The 19,117-nt window shown below is 35.5% G+C and overlaps 1 pseudogene; it reads left to right on the top strand.

Annotated features, from left to right (window-relative positions):
* Positions 1 to 3,573: 3,573 nt before the first annotated feature.
* LOC118149646 (small nucleolar RNA U3) lies at positions 3,574 to 3,701 on the top strand (annotated as a pseudogene).
* Positions 3,702 to 19,117: the final 15,416 nt, after the last annotated feature.

Here is a 19,117-nt window from a genome sequence, read left to right as displayed (position 1 = left end):
TAAGATCTGTGCTTTTGTTTCACTATGGAAACAATGATATTTCCCTAGTTACACATTATTGTATTCCTTGGCAGTTTTCAGCATAAGAAATACAATTTTCAAACAAGAAACTGTAGTGTTATATGACAACAGTTTCCTTTTAAACAGAAACTCTTTAAACAGACAAAAAACTATGATTTTATATATGTACCATTGCTATTATATTTCTATTATACCATCAGTGGTTTAAATTGAGAAGAGTAAAACATATGCAGAACATAAGAATGGATTCCTAAAGAAAATAGTTTTACATTTTTCCTCAGACATTTTTGGCTACCCTTCTATCCAATGTGGAAATCTTGGAAGTAAGAAAAAATATACAATTAAAAGCAAAACATTAGAGACTTTTTCCCCTAAAAATGTGTCAATTTCCACTTTACTTGGCCAGAGGACTTATCATGGGAGAGACTGTGAGAAATAAGAATAGTAAGCATAAATATCAAAGATCATAAGAATAGACACATAGACATTAAACAGAATAGAGAATCAGAAAATAAAGCAATACATTTAGGCCAACTGAACTTCAACAAAGCCAGCAAGAATGTTCATTGTAGGAAGACCCCATCTTCAATAAATGGTTCTGGGAAAACTGGATAGCCATATGCAGAAGAATAAAACTGGTTCCATGTCCCTTACCATATACAGAAATCAATTCAAAATGGATTGAAGACTTAAACATAAGAGCCAAAACTATAAAAATGCTAGAAGAAAACCTAGGGGAACTCTCTGAGATGATGGTCTTGGCAAAGAATTTATGATTAAGACCTCAAAAGCATAGGCAACAAAAACAAAAATAGACAAATGAGATTAGACTAAAAAGCTCTGTATGACAACAGAAACAACACAGTCACAAGACAATCTATTGAATAGAAGAAAATGTCTACAAACTATTCAACTAACAAGGGACTAATATCCAGAATATAAAAGAAATTCGAACTACTCAACAGAAAAAAAATACATTAAAAAGTGAGCAAAAGAAATGAATAGACATTTCTCAGAAAAACACAAATAGCCAACATGTATATGAAAAAAAAACACTCAACATTAATCATCAGAGAAATGCAAATCAAATCCACAACGAGAGATCATCTTACTCCAGTTAGAATAGCTGTTATTGAAAAGACAAAAAATAACACATTTGGGCAAGGATGCTGAGGAAAGGGAACTGTTATACAAAGTTGTTGAAAATGTAAACTAGTACAGCCACTAAGGAAAACAGTATGGAGAATTCTCAAAAAAAAAAAAAAAAAAAAAGCTTAAATTGCCATTTGATTCAACAATCTCCCACGGGGTATCTACTCAAAGGAAAGAAAAAACCTCGATGTACTAAAGGGAAACCTGCACTTGCATGTCTATTGCAGCACTATTCACAACAGCAAAGATATAGAATCATTTTAAGTGTTCATCAACAGATTAATGGATAAAGAAAATGTATTATATATGAAGAATGGAATACCTTATCATGAATGAAATCTTGTCATTTTCAGCAACATGGATTGATCAAGAGGTTATTGTCTTAAGTGAATTAAGCCAGACCCAAAAAGACAAATATAGCATGTTCTCACTTATGTGGGACTAAAATTTGATCACATGGATGTAGAGAGTGGAAAGATAGATAAGAGACTGGGAAGGATGAGTAGAGGGAAGAAAAAGATAAAGCCAAGTGGGTAAAAGTACAGTAAGACAGAAGGTATATATTCATTGTTTGATTGCAGAGTAGGGTGACTAGACATAATAAAAATGTATTGTACTCAGGTGAAGAACACCCTAAATAACCTGACTTGATCACTATCCATTATATACATATAATAAGATGTTTGCATGAACCCCATAAATTTGTACAAATAAAAAATACATTTAAAAACAAAGCCTTTCTGAGTTTGGCCATGGCTTGGTATCCAGGGACACCATCTGCAAAAAAAAAAAAAAAAAAAAAATCTCATAGATTTTGCCTACCTTTGTAAAGAGTCTTGTGAGTCAGCTAGAATAGGAGATCAAATAGCAGTCAAAAAACAGGACGCTTGAAAAGGCAAAGAGGAAATTTATTTAATGATGAAAAGATTAGTCCAACAGAAAAAATGCTGCAATTCTAAATATATCTAAATATGCATGCACCTAACACTGGAGCTACCAACTTTATAAAACAATTACTACTAGACATAAGAAATGAGATAGACAGCAACACAATGATACTGGGGGACTTCAATACTCCACTGACAGCACTAGATAGGGCAGAAAGTCATCAAAGAAACAGTGGACTTAAAACTATACCCTAGAACAAATTGACTTCACAGATATTTACAGAACATTCTACTCAACAACTGCAGAATATACATTATTATTTTTGGGGGGGTTACTCAGGCTGCATGTGTCATGATCTCAGCTCGCTGCAACCTCCACCTCCCAAGTTCAACTCATCCTCCCACTTCAGCCTCCTTAGTAGTTAGTTTTATAGGTGTGCACCACCATGCCCAGCTAATTTTTTTTTCTTTGTATTTTTGGTAGAAACAGGGCTTCATCATGTTGGCCAGGCTGGTCTCGAACTCCTAAGCTCAAGTTATCTGCTGGCCTTGGCCTCCCAAAGTACTGGGATTACAGGCACAAGCCACTGCTCCTGGCCAGAATATACATTCTTTTCATCAGCACATGGAACATACCTCAAGACAGACCATATGATAGACCACAAAGCAAGTCTCAAAACACTTTAAAAATTGAAGTTATATCAAGTATCCTTTTAGACCACAGTGGAATAAAACTGGAAATTAACTACAAAAGGTAAATCAAGACTATACAAATACATGGAAATTAGATGATCTGCTCTTGAATGATCTTTGGATCAACAATGAAATCAAGGAGATTTAAAATTCTTTGAACTGAACAATAAGAGTGACACAACTTACCAAAGCCTCTGGGATATAGTAAAAGAAGTGCTGAGAGGAAAGTTAATTGCACTAAATGCCTACATCAAAAAATCTGAAAGAGTGCAAATAGAAAATCTAAAGTCGGCTGGGCTCATGCTTGTAATCCCAGCACTTTGGGAGGCCGAGGCAGGTGGATCATGAGGTCAAGAGATTGAGACCATCGTGGTCAACATGGTGAAACCCCGTCTCTACTAAAAATACAGAAAATTAGCTGGGCATGGTGGTGCGTGCCTGTAATCCCAGCTACTCAGGAGGCTGAGGCAGGAGAATTGCCTGAACCCAGGAGGTGGAGGTTGCAGTGAGCCAAGATTGCACCATGGCACTCCAGCCTGGGTACCAAGAGTGAAACTCCATCTCAAAAAAAAAAAAGAAAGAAAATCTAAAGTCATACCTCAAGGAAGTAGAGAAAGAACAAACCAAACCCACACCCAGCAGAAGAAAATAAATAACAAAGATCAGAGCAGAACCTAGTGAAATTAAAAACAAACAAATTCAAGATAAATGAAACAAAAAGTAGCTTCTTTGAAAAGTTAAATAAAACTGATATACCATTATTGAGATTAACCAAGAAGACAGACGATCTAAAGAAGCTCCCTTAGAAACAAAATGGAAGAAGACTATACTTTCAGTAATCATTTCTATGGTTTGTTACTAGAGAAGTTTCTCTGAACATGTAGAGCATTAGAAATCACAAGCATTCCTATACACCAATAACAGACAGAGAGCCAAATCATGAGTGAACTCCCATTCACAATTGCTACAAAGAGAATAAAATACCTAGGAATACAACTAACAAGGGATGTGAAAGACCTCTTCAAAGATAACTACAAAGTGCTACTCAAGGAAATAAGAGAGGACACAAACAGATGGAAAAACATTCCAAGCTCATGGTTAGGAAGAATCAATATTGTGAAAATGACCATACTGCCCTAACACCTAACGACACCACATAGCCAATCCTAAGCAAAAAAAAAAAAAAAAAAAAAAAAGCTGAAGGCATCACACTACCTGACTCTTTAAACTATACTACAGAGCTACAGTAATCAAAACAGCATAGCCATGGCACCAAAACAGAAATATAGACCAATGGAACAGAACAGATGCCTCAGAAATAACTCCACATCTACATCCATCTGATCTTTGACAAACCAGACAAAACCAAGCAATGGGGAAAGGATTCCCTATTTAATAAATGATGTTGGGAAAACTGGCTAACCATATGCAGAAAGCTGAAACTGGATCCCTTCCGTACACCTTATACAAAAATTAACTTCAGATAGATTAAAGATTTAAACATAAGACCTAAAACCATAAAAACCCTAGAAGAAAACCTAGGCAACACCATTCAGGACATAGGCATGGGCAAGGACTTCATGACTAAAACACAAAAAGCAATAACAACAAAAGCCAGAAAAGACAAATGAGATCTAATTCAACTAATGAGCTTCTGCACAGCAAAAGAAACTATCATTAGAGTGAATTGGCAACCAAAAGAATTGGCAAAAAATTTTGCAATCTACCCATCTGACAAAGGGCTAATATCTAGAATTTACAAAGAACTTAAACAAATTAACAAGAAAAAAAAATCCAAAAGTGGGCAAAAGATATGAACAGACACTTCTCAAAAGAAGAAATTTATGCAGCCAACAAACATATGAAAAAAACCTCATCATCACTGTCATTAAAGAAATGCAAATCAAAACTACATTGAGATACCACTTCACACCAGTTAGAAGGGTGATCATTAAAAAATCAGGAGACAACAGATGCTGGAGAGGATGTGGAGAAATAGGAAAGCTTTTACACTGTTGGTGGGAGTGTAAATTACTTCAACCATTGTGGAAGACAGTGTGGCAATTCCTCAAGGATCTATAACTGGAAATATCATTGGACCCAGCAATTCCATTACTGGGTATATACCCAAAGGACTATAAATATTCTGCTATAAAGACACATGCACATGTGTGTTTATTGCAACACTCTTCACAATAGCAAAGACTTGGAACCAACCCAAATGCCCATCAATGATAGACTGGATAAAGAAAATGTGGCACATATATACCATGGAATACTATGTAGCCATAAAAAGGGATGATTTCATGTCCTTTGTAGGGATATGGATAAAGCTGGAAACCATCATTCTCGCAAACTGACACAAGAACCGAAAACCAAACACTGCATGTTCTCACTATAAGTGGCTGTTGAACAATGAGAACACATGGACACAGGAAGAGGAACATCATACATTAGGGCCTGTTGCAGGGTGTGGAGCCTGGGAAGGGATAGCATGGGAGTGGGGGATAGGGGAGGGATAGCATTAGGAGAAATACCTAATGTATATGGCAAGGTGATGGATGCAGTAAACCACCATGGCACGTGTATACCTATGTAACAAACCTGCATCCTCTGCACATGTACCCCAGAACTTAAAGTATAATAATAATAAAAATAAAATAAAATGGGAGATATTACACTGATACAACAGAAATACAAAAGATTATTCCTTTATGAGCAGAAACTAGAAATTTAGAGAGGATGGATAAACTCCTAGAAATATACAACCTCCCTAGATTAAATAAGGAAGAAATAGAAACCCTGAACATACCAATAACAAGTAGCAAGACTGAAACACACACACACACACATACACACACACACACACACACACACACACACACAAACAACTGTCCATCCCCCACCCCCAGAAAATAAAACAGGACCTGGACCAGGTAGATTCACAGCTGAATTCTATCAGACATTCAAAGAAGAATTGATACTAATCTTACTGAAACCATTTCCAAAAAAAAAAGCAAATCCTCTCTAAATCATCCTATGAAGCCAGTATTGCCCTAATACTAAAACCAGCAAAGGACATAACAATAAAACTATAGATCAATAGACCAATATCCCTGAAGAACACCAATGCAAAAATCGTCAACAAAATACTAGCTAACCGAATCCAACAGCATATCAAAAAGATAATTGACCACAATCAAGTGGGTTTTATACCAGTGACGTGGAAATGGTTTAACCTACACAAGTCATTAAATGTAATAGATCAAATAAACATAATGAAAAACAAAAGCATATGATTATCACAGTATATAAAGGATACACATTTGACAAAATCCAGCATTCCTTTGTCATTAAAACCTTCAGCAAAACTAGCATAGAAGGGGCATACCTCAAGGTAATAAAAGACATCTATGACAAACCCACAGCCAACATTATACTGAGCAAAGAAAAGTTGAAAGCATTCACCCTGAGAACTGGAAAAGACCAGGATGCCCATTTCACGAATTCTATTCAACATTGTACTGGAAATCTTAGCCAGAGCAATCAGACAACAGAAAGAAATAAAGGGCATGCAAACTGATAAACAGGAAGTGAAATTGTTGCTGTTCGCTGATGATATGACCATATACCTAGAAAACCCTAACGAGTCATCCAGAAAGCTCCTAGATCTGATCAATGAATTCAGTAAAGTTTCAGTATACAAAATCAATGTACACAAATCAGTAACACTGCTATATATCAACAAAGATCAAGGTGGAAAATAAATGCACAACTCAGTCTTTTTTACAATAGCTGCAAAATATTAAAAAACTAATGAATATACCAAACCAAGGAAGTGAAAGATCTCTACAAGGAAAACTACAAGACATTGCTAAAACAAATCATCAATGACACAAACAAATGGAAACACATCCCATGTTCATGGATGGGTACAATCAATATTGTAAAAATGACCATACTACAAAAAGCAATCTACAAATTCAATGAAATTTCAAAGTAGTATCATGATTCCTCACAAAACCAGCAAAAATAATTCTGAAGTTCCTATGGAACCAAATAAGAGTCCACATAGCCAAAGCAAGACTAAGCAAGAAGAGCAAACTTGAAGGCATCATGGCACCTGACTTCAAACTATACTACAAGGTGATAGTTACCAAGACAGCATGGTAATGGTGTAAAAATAAGCATGTAGACCAATGAAACAGAACAGAGAACCCAGAAATAAAGCCAAATACTTCCAATCAACTAATCTTAGACAAACAAATGAAAACACAGAGTGATAAAAGGACACCCTATTTGACAAATGGTGTTCAAATAATTGGCAAGCCACATGTAGAAAAAAATTGGATCTTCATCTCTCAGTACATATAAAAATTAACTTGAGATGAACTAAAGACTTAAATCTAACACCTGAAAACATAAAAATTCTAGAAGATAATGCTGAAAAAACCCTTCTAAACATTGGCTTATGCAAAGAGTTCACAACCAAGAACCCAAAAGTAAATGCAACAACAACAAAAAGAAGGGATCTAATTAAATTTAAAAGCTTCTGCAAAATGAGGGAAGTTATTAGCAGAGTAATGGAAAATCCACTGAATGGGAGAAAATATTCACAAGCTGTGCTTTCAACAAAGGACTGATAACCAGAATCTGCAAGGAACTCAAACAAGTTTCAAGAAAGAAACAAATAATACAATCAAAAGTGGACTAAGGGCATGAATAGACAAGTCTCAAAAGAAGATATTCAAATGGCCAAAAAACATATGAAAAATGCTCAAAATCACTAATAATCAGGTAAATGCAAATCAAATACCACAGTGAAATACCCTGTTACTCCTGCAAAAATGGCCATAATATAAAAATCAAAAGATTATAGATGTTGGTTTAAATGTGGTAAAAAGGGAATACTTTTACAAAACTGCTGGTGGGAATGTAAACTAGTACAACCACTATGGAAAACAGTATGGAGATTCCTTTAAGAAGTTAAAGTAGAACTACTATTTGATCTAACAATCCCACTATTGGGTATACGCCCAGAGTAAAAGAAGTCATTATGTGAAAAAAATACTTGCACATGCATGATTTTAGCACCACATTTCTCAATTGGAAAACTATAAAGCCAGCCTAAATGCTCATCAACCAATGAGTGGATAAAGAAACTGTGGTATACGTACACCTGGAATACTACTGAGCCATAAAAAGGAACAAAATAATGGCTTTCACAGCAACCTGGATGGAGTTGGAGACCATTATTCTAAGTGAAGTAAGTCAGGAATGGAAATCAAATATTGTATGTTCTCAACTATAAGTGGAAGGTAAGCTCTGAGGAAGCAAAAGCATAAGAATAATACAATGTACTTTGGGAACTCGGGGTTAAAGGTGGGAGGGAGTGAGAGATAAAAGACTACAGGAGACAGTATACCCTGCTTGGGTGTTGGATGCACCAAAGTCTTAGAAATCACCACTAAAGAACTTATCTATTTAACCAAAAACCATTTGTTCCCAAAAACTATTGAAATAAAAAAATTAAATTTAAAAAAAGAATGTGATAGTTGAAATCAAAGATTTTAGAGGGGGAGCAGTGACTACTAATGACAAGGTCCAAAGTTGGTCATGGAAGTGAGAAACTAAAGTGAGAGTGAGAAAAAGTATTTTGAAGGTGATGTAAAGGAATAGAAAAAAAATTAGTTGACTAGATCACTTATGTAGAGGTTGAAATTTCTGCAAATGCAAGCAGCAGAACTAAAAACTAATGGATGGAATGAGGAACAAAGCCTTCATGATTGTTAGTAGATGGAAGCAGTAAAAACACTTTTTTTTAACTGCCATAAATGGTAGAGAAGAATACCATCAGCTTTAAAAAAAAGGGTTTGGAAAAGGAGGAAAGATAGTCATAAAACAGCAATTGGAAACCAAAGTTCATATTTGCCCCACCTCCTGTCCTTGAAATAATGAGATATGAAAGAAAATATAGCCTCTCTTTGACATTTTTTCCAGGGAAAAGGATGATGAAGGGGCTGCCAGATTTTACAAAAATTTAGTAGAGACTATTCAGAGAAAAGGCTGAAGGTATAGAGGAGGTTTACTAACCAAGGGGTTAGAGACCTGAGGATTTAGGGAGGAGGAAGACAAGTGGAAACTTGGTTAGATTAGAGGTTAGTCTGAACCCAAAATAAACTTTTTAAAAAAGTATCTATTCAGATCTCACAGCTCCCACCCCGCCCCCCCTCCAAACACACACACATACACACACCTACAACCGTTACTTTGTTACCTCAAAGCTGAATGATAAAGTTTTATTTTCACTTGGATCTATGATCTGTGGTGTCCTCTCTGGCTCATCTATAAAATGAAAACAGTATCTGTGATATAAAATAAAAATGTAGGGGTTAATTTTCTTTAGCACATTCAAAATTAGTTACAGAAGGGAAGCCTTAGGAATAAGGTAATATTATTTTTGAAATATAATTTTTTATTATAAAGAATCTTCTAGACTTAATTAGTAGGAGATGAAACTTAGAAAAATTTTAACCAGTTTTAGAGTATTTTTCTTCACTGCACTGCATTTTTCTTGACTACTTGACCAAAAAAACTGTGGGGTTTTTTTTTCGGTACTAGTTATTTTACACTCTTCAGATATCAAAAATAATAAACAGAAATGAAAGGTTTGAAGTCAGTAGGCATTTCTCAAAAGAAGGCAAGATTTTTGTTTTCCCAATGCTTGGGCTGTTTTGTCCTTTTGCTGCAATTCTAAGAATCCCACAAAATGAAGTCCTAAATGTTTTAATATTTTTCATTTAAAATGGATGGTCTAGGGTTAATTTTTATTTATGGTGATGTCTGCCTTTGCCATAACTCAGATTTGCTTTATCTGATGAGTTACTGAGCTCAAGGCACTTTACATCAACAACCTCATTTGATTCATAAAGCAATGCCCCAGCTTGGCATGGATTTGTAAAATTTCCCTTTTATAGATGAGAACACTGACTTTTTTAATGGTTAAAAGATTTGTCCATTTCAAAAAGTTAAAACTGGAACTCAGATCATCTAATTTCAAACCTGGGACTCTATACAAAATCACATGACTCTCTCATGATAATGTCTAAGTCTTCACTGTTCTTTTAATTCATTAAATATGATATTCAATACGAGTATATATTCATCATATCTTTTATTCTTAAAACAAGAACAGAAATCCCTAAAGCTCAGGCGAATACTATATTAGTTTCCTGGGGCCACAGGAACAAATTACCACAAACCCAGTGGCTTAAAATTACATAAACTTATTCTTTCACAGTTCTGGATGCCAGAAGATCAAAATCAAGGTGTCCGTAGGCTATGCTCCCTGTGAAGGCTCTAGGGAAAAATCCTGCTTTGCTTCTTCCAGCTTCTGGTGGCTAACTGCATCCTTGTGTCTGTGTACTCCAATCTACCCCCTGCTTCACATGGCTTCTTTTCTGGGCATTATGTCCCTTTCTCTTTTCTTAGAAGGACATGTCATTGGATTTAGGATCTACCCTAATCCAGGATGATCTCCTCATCTCCAGATCCTTAATGTAATTATAACTGCAAAGATCTCTTTTCCAAATAAGGTCACATTCACAGTTTCCAGGACACAGACTTATCTTTCTTTTGGCAGGGGGCAATATTAACCCACTATCGATGCTCATTCCTAAAAAATACCAAATCAAAACAGAAAGTATGGTGTTTCTATATAATTCCTGACATCTATGGTTGGAAATTTTTGAATAAGTAACATTTATAGCTCCCATTTTGAAAGTCGGTTGGCATCTGAATAAGTAGAGGATATAAACCATTCATATATGTTATACTAAAACCTTTTAAATACCTTTAAAAGTTAGCAAGTATTCAAAGTTTGCCAGTCAGAATTGTAATAGTGATTTTTTCTAAAAATAGAAATAAAAGTGTATAGTAGGAGGTCTCAGGAACTATGAGCTAAATTGGTGTTCCCATTCATTAGGTCACAGTCAGGCTATTTGGTAGACATGGCTTCTGTTCACTGATAAACAATTCTCCTTTCTGTCTGGACAGATAAGAAGAATATACATTCCTTCCTCCTGGAAGTGAAACATGGCGAAACTAACAGGTGTCACTTCCAGGAAAAAGCATTTTAATTGTTGCCACTCAACTCTGTACCCCACTTTTTCTCTGCCATGAGTATTGGAAAATTGCATTGCTAAGGAAGGACAATGCTGAGCCATCACAAAGAGAACAGTTCAGCTGCCTGGAGCGTTCTCTACGCTCACAGTAGACTTGGTAAGAGAGAGAAGTATTCGTAAGTAAGCTATTGAATTATGAGTTATTTGCTTTTGCAACCTAACCTAATCCATGCTGACCGAAACAGTTATTTATGCTAGCACTGGATGCTGCCATTTAAAAAAGACTCTAAAACATGTGGCATAAGCTTAGTGGTTCATCCTACAGGGTGTGGGGATTGTGAATGGCCACCCCCCATGGAGGCTATAAAACGGCAATTTGTCATATGCAGTGGCAAAGCATTTGGTAATATTATTACCTGTGAAAATTTATAAGACAGATCTTATGCAAAATAAACGTGTTGCTCTAAGAGGGAAACTAAAAAACAGAAACTCAGTGTTTGGGGATTGATATTGTCTGTAACTGGGAAGGTATCATCAAATAGAAAAACAGACAGTCCCAGAAAATAATATATGAGTTTGTAATCAGGAATAAAAAGAAAATAGAGGTGTACAAAAATTGGAGGGCTAGTGGGATTAGAAAAAGAAACTACTCAGCTACAAAAGAGTAAAAGCAAAACTGAGAATGACTTTTGCAAAACAGGAAAATGAAGTCAAAGCCTCAAGGCAAGGATCTAACCAAGAGCATAGACACCACACCAAGTTAAAACGTGGGAATGGATTAACATCTCTCAGAATAAAGACAAAATTAAAAGTAGAGATTCCATCCGTCCTTTCAATTGGACAAAAATCGCAAAAGAGAAGAGACTTGTGTATGACTCTGCCACTGAACTTTAATAGACTTACTGGACAGGTACCTGCAAACACGAAAAGAGGGAGAGAGAGTGTGCAAGCCAATATTCTAGGAGTTAAATCTTGGGAAAAAAACTTGTGGGCATGGAATTGGTACATGGAGCTGTGCAGAATCAAATAGCTCAGAAGCCTATAAAACCTTTGAAAGAAATTCACTGCCAAAGACAGCCTGTGACTGGACTCAAAGAGACTGTGGTTATGTGTGACATAAAATCGCCTTGGTACTTAACACTTCTCAGGCAGGCAACAAACTAAAAAAGCCGCTTATTCCTCAAGAGAGACTTTTCCCAAGTGCCTATTACAGATGTGACGAAGTAGCCTACAGGATGAATGGATCCTGCTGCGAGGTAGAACCAGGAGTTGCCAAGTCAACAGGCTGGGATTCTCTCCTTCCAAAAAACAGAAATGAGGCTTAATCAAGGAACAGTTCCCGCCCCCAGTATAGGCACTCCTCACAATGATGGTCCAGCATCTTGACTAAATTACCACACTTGAGTGACTGTGAGTTTCTGAATTGCCCTTATTCCTTTATAGTCTATTGATGACGAAGAGCGAAAATAACTTTTAAATTTGTCTCCATAACAAGAGGAGTCCCATTCTTACCTGACTTCCAGGTACTATGCAGACATCCTGGACTTCATGCTACATGAGAGCTTGGATAAGGATTTTAGAGGGTCACTTTTATGGAGGGATTGAATATAGGATTGGGAAATAAGAAAGGAAAGAATATTTGGTTATCAGAAGAGTAGTCTATGGCCGACTTTACAACTGTTCGTCAATACAAATTCTTTCTCCTTTCAGGTAGACAGGATAATCTTATTCACTTCCAGAAGTAAGATGTGACCTCGTGACTTGCTTTGGCTAACTAAATTGGAGTAGAAATAATGTGTATCACTCCTGAATAGAAGCATTTAATTGTAGGTTCTTGATTTTCTGATGTCCTTTGCCTGCCATGACAATTTTAAGGCTACATATTGATAGAGAAGCCACGCTAAGTGATTAAATGGCAGAACACTGCTCTGTAAAGTCTCCTGGACCCAGAGAAGAAAGAAAACAGTGAGACAGCTTTTCTGTCTTAAGCCACTGAAATTTCTTTCTTTGTTACTGTAGCATAATTTGGCCTATCTCAGTTAACCTAGGATCAATACCAAAGTCTGAATAAATATATGTTTCCCAGTTTTCTAGCTTCTTGTGGTTATTGAACTCATTTTCTAAAGAACTGTTATAATTTAAAATAAATTCTCTAATAGGTAATGTTTTAACCTTTATAAAACTAACCATTATAGTTTTAACCTCATAGTATGCAATATGGCACATTATTTTATATCGGGTTAATATTTCCTTAAAATTAAGAGTAATTTCAACCACACTAAGAGCAAATTGTTTGATTAAAAATGAATAATTGCATTCTAAATCATTTTGCTAGGTAGTGTTCTCCCTCATTAAGAAAAAACGTAGCTACTTGGGAGGCTGAAGCAGGGGAATCACTGGAGTCCAGGAGCTTGAAGTTGCAGTGAGCCATGTGGACTAGCACTCCAGGCCAGTCCACACAGGGAGACCCTGACTTGAAAAAAAAAAAAATAGGAAAGAATAATATTTTCAAGTGATTTTTTAAAAAATGCTTGGAACTTAAGTGTCATTAGCATTTCCTTTTAGCATAAACCCATCTACCTTAAACCCCAGGCATTTCACTTGATCTAGAGAGTGAAAAAGTTCTATAGACTAAGAAAATTACTTAGCTATAAAGTATGTGATAAATCCTTTGACAGTTCTTTCTGTCTTTCCCCACTAGCTATAAAATGTATTTCTTCTCCTCCCCAACTCTGCTGTCACTTTGAAAACCAGCCAATAACTTGATCATACCTGCCATAGTTACTTGAGGCCAGCCAGACAGAGAGCGAGAGAAAGACAGACATAATTTCTCGAATTGAAATTAGAGTACCTTTGCCTTTGCCTGGAACCAATTAATTATTTAAAGCCACATAAACTCTCTTCACAGCCAAATAGGAAATAAAAATATCTTCTTATTGGTATAAGTATTTGAAACAAAATTCCTGCAAAGTCGTTGCTGTCGGAATGTCCTACCATCAGAAAGGGGAGATTCTGCAGTCTCTTACCAACAAAGAAAATTCTCCATAATACTGTTTACTACAGGAAGGTTTTCTGCCACTGTTTAGCTGAATCCAAGAGCTTTGGCAATCATTCTTTAGCTTATCCATGGGTCTGTGGGCATAACCAATAATACACCTTCTAGTTATAGTTATATTTTTAGGCAAATTACCTATGGGACCTACTAGTGCAGGTTTTCGACATTCCCCAGTGGTAAACCAAGAGAGCTCCCAGAAGAAGGGTATTTACACCTTTAAGGACGACTTATCTTGAAGGCTCACATGTGGATCACAAATTGCCAGGTGTACATGTGTACACTGGGTCTACTGTGGACCATACAGAATCACGTCCCAGTCCTTTGATTATGTACTGTCTTGTCCCTGTCTGGATAACTTTTCAGAAGCTGACAGAGCTTTTACAATTTAATTGGTGTTGACACCTTTTGAAGACATGCCTTGAGGCACTAAGGGTCATTGTCTGCTTTCTCTGTTTCTCTCCAATGCCTCGACTTGGCTACCTGGCAGCCTGTGGTGCCTGGCTGGCCCCTGCACTTTTTATTCATGTTCATACTTGTTCTGGGTCCTGTTACAAGAGCCCTTGTTAAATGCCCAGCAGGCAGCAGTGAATGGAGATTTTGACTATGTGGGATTTGAGGCCTCTGGCAATAATGGAGAATAAACTATAAATATAAATGTATCCGTGTTGCGGACTGTGTTGTTAGCACCAAAGATTTATTCCAGAGGACCTCAGACCTAAGTTACTTTCTGTGCATGCTCCAGGCTGTAGGCCTTACAATTAGGTTTCTGCTTTCCATTCTTGGGATTCTTTAACTATGACTTTTCCTCTATCATTATTTCCAATCTGGTATCTTCTTCCTTCTTTTAGAAACAGTCTCTCAAAGCAGCTGTAGGAACATCATTATGATTCTGACTTGCCCTCCAACTTTGTTATCTTAAAGTTTAAGAACAAAACAAAGGGTGAATTCTACATTGTTTTCAGGCTCAGTTCTGCAAAAGAGTGTTTTCCCCCCAAGAGTCGTGTTTAATATGCAACTTAGTGACAGGCTGTGTAACTGTCATCTTTTATAGAGGTTTGCTCAATTTGCTATGTAGAAAAAAAACTCAGAATTTCCAGCAGTGTTATCAACTATCTATAAAATTACAGATGATCAAAAAATTGCTTATTCACGAGTCCTATTAAAAACATTATTTCTATGAAAGTATTAAGATGTCTAGAAAGCTTTTGTTTCCCCTTACCTGATTGTCAAATTTATGCAGTCTACGGTAAATATAATGAACCAGATGTTTATATTTTTTAAAAGTAGATGAAGGAGTATCAACTTTTATAGAGGATTGCTGTTTTAGAAGGTAAAATATATTAGAGAAAAAAGTGTATTCTGAAAATATTAGCATGGATGATTTTTATAAAACAACATAAATTGAATAAAGCACTAACTTAAGTGTTCATATTTTTACATAATCCAAATCTATTGTCTTTTCAGGTCATTATAATAATCAAGTCATAAACAAAAATATTAATGTTTTTAGTAATAATTTTCCAGTGAACTTTATAACTAATTTTCTTCAAATATAAAATTCACAACAGACATGATTTCTGTTTGATTATATTGCCAACACAAGATTAAGGTTGAGATCCTTTGTTTCAACAAGAAATAATTAACTTCCCATAAAACTAAAGAGACAGCAACCCAAACCATCAAAAAAATAACTTATCTGGACAAAGAGAATTTTGAAAGACAAGCTCATCTTTCCACCTGTAAAAATTCTTACAAATGAACGACAACCTGCTTTTCTTCCAGTACACCAAGGCCAGGGAAGATGAAATTATTTCTAGTTACACTTAGTAACAAAAGCAACATTAAAAACAATTATGAATATACTAATAGTGAAGAATAAATGGTAATAGAGTTCATGAAGCTAAAAGTGGTGTTGTGACTCTGATATTCAACTTTCTGCAGTATGTCAGCTATGGAGAAGACAGAGAAGAATCGTTGTTTGTCTGCATCAAGGGCGAGGTGTCTCATTGCCATTTGTAAGTTCTGTGATTTGAGGAAATTATTCAACTTCTCTGCAGTTGTCTCTTCATCTGGGAAACAGAAGTATTTACTTGCCTAGGTTGTTGTAATGTATCAGTAGATAATAGATATGCCAGAACCTATGACATAGCAATGAAATGAATGACTTATTACAGTTTCATTGGATTTTTGTCCTTTTGGTTTTATTTTTGTGGTCTTTGTCTGTTTGCTGGTGTTTTGAGATGTGACACAATAATTTAGCTTTTGTTCCACTGAAGGTTTCTTATGTTTTGGATTTAAAACTCTAAAACATTTTCGATAGCTGGTATTTCCTTTTGAAAGTTCTGAAGAAAATCATTGGGACACCCATCAGAAAATGGTAATTCTGGGTTGGACTTTACCTGTATATATTATAGGAGAAAAACCTAGGCATTACTTCAGAGGTATAACTATAAACCCTTGTTATGAAGAAACCTACATGAAAAGGAAAGGAATCTGCAGAAAAGAAAAGAAGTTTAAAAATGCCAGACACACAGTTATGAATAATGAAATACTTATAGGTTGATACTGAAAGAAATAGATCATATCTGGAAAAATAGAATTACAAATAAATAAATCAAACCAATAAGACTCTCTGATGTAGTCTCAATTCCAGGATAAATAGCGACGTGGTGCCATGTATATATCCATTCATCATATTGCTTTCATGGCATATTTCCAGGTCCTGTAGCTGGGGATGTTTAAAGGAATAAAATACATTTTACATCCTTAAGCTTATAGCCTAGTAAGCACCTTCCTCCTATTCATCTCAACTGAATCCCATATAGGAATCTATCAAAGAACTACTGCACTTCACTGACTTTATTTGCTTATTGTTGCACCTCCTCATTTCATGGATGTCACATCCATGAAGAGCAGAGGATGTGTTTTATTCATTTTTTACCTCTCAAGCATTTTCACAGATCCTAGTACCTAGTGAGAATTCAATAAATGTATATGAAATGAATATTAATGAGTTAATTGGTGAACAATACATCAATGGAGAATTAAAGATGACCCCACAGTTACTACTTTGAATTACTCACAGAATGGGAGTACATCATCATTCTCCAGATGGCATTCCCTGATAACACCAAAATGACCCTCCCTGGTTATATACCACAGTGTAAATACTTTATTTTATTTTTTTAACATATGCTTGTTTGTTTCTTGTCTACAGGTTACATACCACCAGGAACCTTGTCACTCTTGTCCTCTACCATATCTTCAGTACCTAGCCAAGTGCCAATCATGTAGAAAGAACTAAACCAATGTGTTTTAAATCAATTAATGGACTGACTGATAGAGAAAACAAAAATTTGAGAGCACATTTCAGAAGACTAAGAAGGAGCTGGATTGTGGATGTGTATAATTTGAGATAAAAGCATCAAAACTAAGTAAAGATACCCTGCAAGTTGCTGTAAGATTTGTTCACAAACCAAAGAGAGGTGAGGGTTGGAGTCTTGGGTATGTAGAACTGGGAGTCATCTGTTACATAGGCTCAGGACCTAACGCACAGTAGACATTAAAAAAGTGTTTGTCGAAAAGTTGCTGAAGGCAGAAATTCTTGAGAGAAAGGGATCGACAGAGCACAGGAATGAAATGGTTTACCCCACACTGTCACATTATCTTTTATTACTGTAAAAAAACAAAAGTCCAGATTCGAATACAGAAAAAACTAAATATGCGTAAAAGTTGAAATTTTGCCTTCCATAATAATTGAATTAAGCTACATTTATACATACAGTATATGTAACCAATCTTTAATTGTTTAAAAAATGTGGTCAAGCTACTAGTTATATTTTAAGTAATCATTGGTTGTAATAAAAGTTTTGGTTATATTTATTAAAACAACCAGTTAGTTGTGATTGTTTAACCCAGTATTAATAGAGGCCATCAGAATTCAAAGCATTGAAACTGGCTTATGCTATTCTTTCAGAGAAAAGACCTTCACTCTTGTTGTTAAAATGACAAATGTCTTTTCATTTTACCCTTGTAATATTATACTTGGAGATTATCCAATCATAGAAAAAGAAGAACATCAAGATATTGCCTTATCTAATGTCTTTATTTTACAGAAGAGACATTTAAGCCAGGAGGAAAATAATCATTTTTTACCATTTTTTCAGTGTAGTTTCTTTCTGTGTTGAAAAATGAAAATCAAATGGTTCAATAGATTTTCTCTTTTGCTTTAGTTGCTAGAAAACCTTACAGCAAAGTCCACATATGGTTCTTAAAAACCTCTGGGCATAGTACTTTCTGATGAACTCTCTCCTAGTTTTTTGTAAAAATTTGTATCCCAAGTTGTTATTTAATCAATAAGCCACTTTAATCCATTTCAAAAGAAGACTGGATACTTAAAGAGAATTTTAAAGTAGCAGTTACTTGTAAAATAACTGCAGTTAGCTCCTGATTTTTAGGACAGGTTTTTCTTCAGGGATAGATCCAGCAAGATATTAAACATCACAATGACTTTTAGTGATTGATATAAATAATAATCATAAAAATTTTACTCAGGAATAAATTACTATAATGTGTTCATCTAATGGAGGCCATGCTCTGAAAAGAAAACTCTCCATAATAATCAAGAAATAATCCAAAATGTCTTGTGTGTGTGTTTTAGAAAACAGCATCAATGACTGTACTACCTAAATAAAGTCAGAACATCAGCGGGGAACATCCAAGTTATTCTTAGTGTCATAAATGAACAGAGGTTGGCCTCCAACTTACTGTCAGTAGTGTATGACTGTTCATTAGAAGAGGAGACACAGGCACATTCTTTCCTGACAAATCAGCATCATTCAATGTACCCCAAACGGCTTGGAGATCCATCAACAACACGGATGAAGGTGTAATGTCCAGCTTTGTCTGTTACAACCCTTTTGACAAACTTCTCTGACCCAGTTTCCTTAACTATACAATGGAAATAATAATAGTATCTTCCCATGATACTATCATGTTTGAGGTACCAAAGTTACTGAAGTTTAATAGCCAGAATAGTAGAAGTCATGGTCCTTGACTTAAAAAAACAGTAACAACCGCACCCAAAAATCCCATTTGGATGAGACTTCTGACTTTAAAAAAATAATAAATTTAGTGGAATATCACTTATCTTATGAAAATAGAGCTTTAGAAACAGATTTAGAGAA

The sequence above is a fragment of the Callithrix jacchus genome, chromosome 19 (genome assembly GCF_049354715.1).
Source record: "Callithrix jacchus isolate 240 chromosome 19, calJac240_pri, whole genome shotgun sequence".
Classification (NCBI taxonomy): Eukaryota; Metazoa; Chordata; class Mammalia; order Primates; family Cebidae; genus Callithrix; species Callithrix jacchus.
Note: the sequence above shows the minus strand (reverse complement) of the source record. Positions and strands in the feature narration are given on the sequence as shown.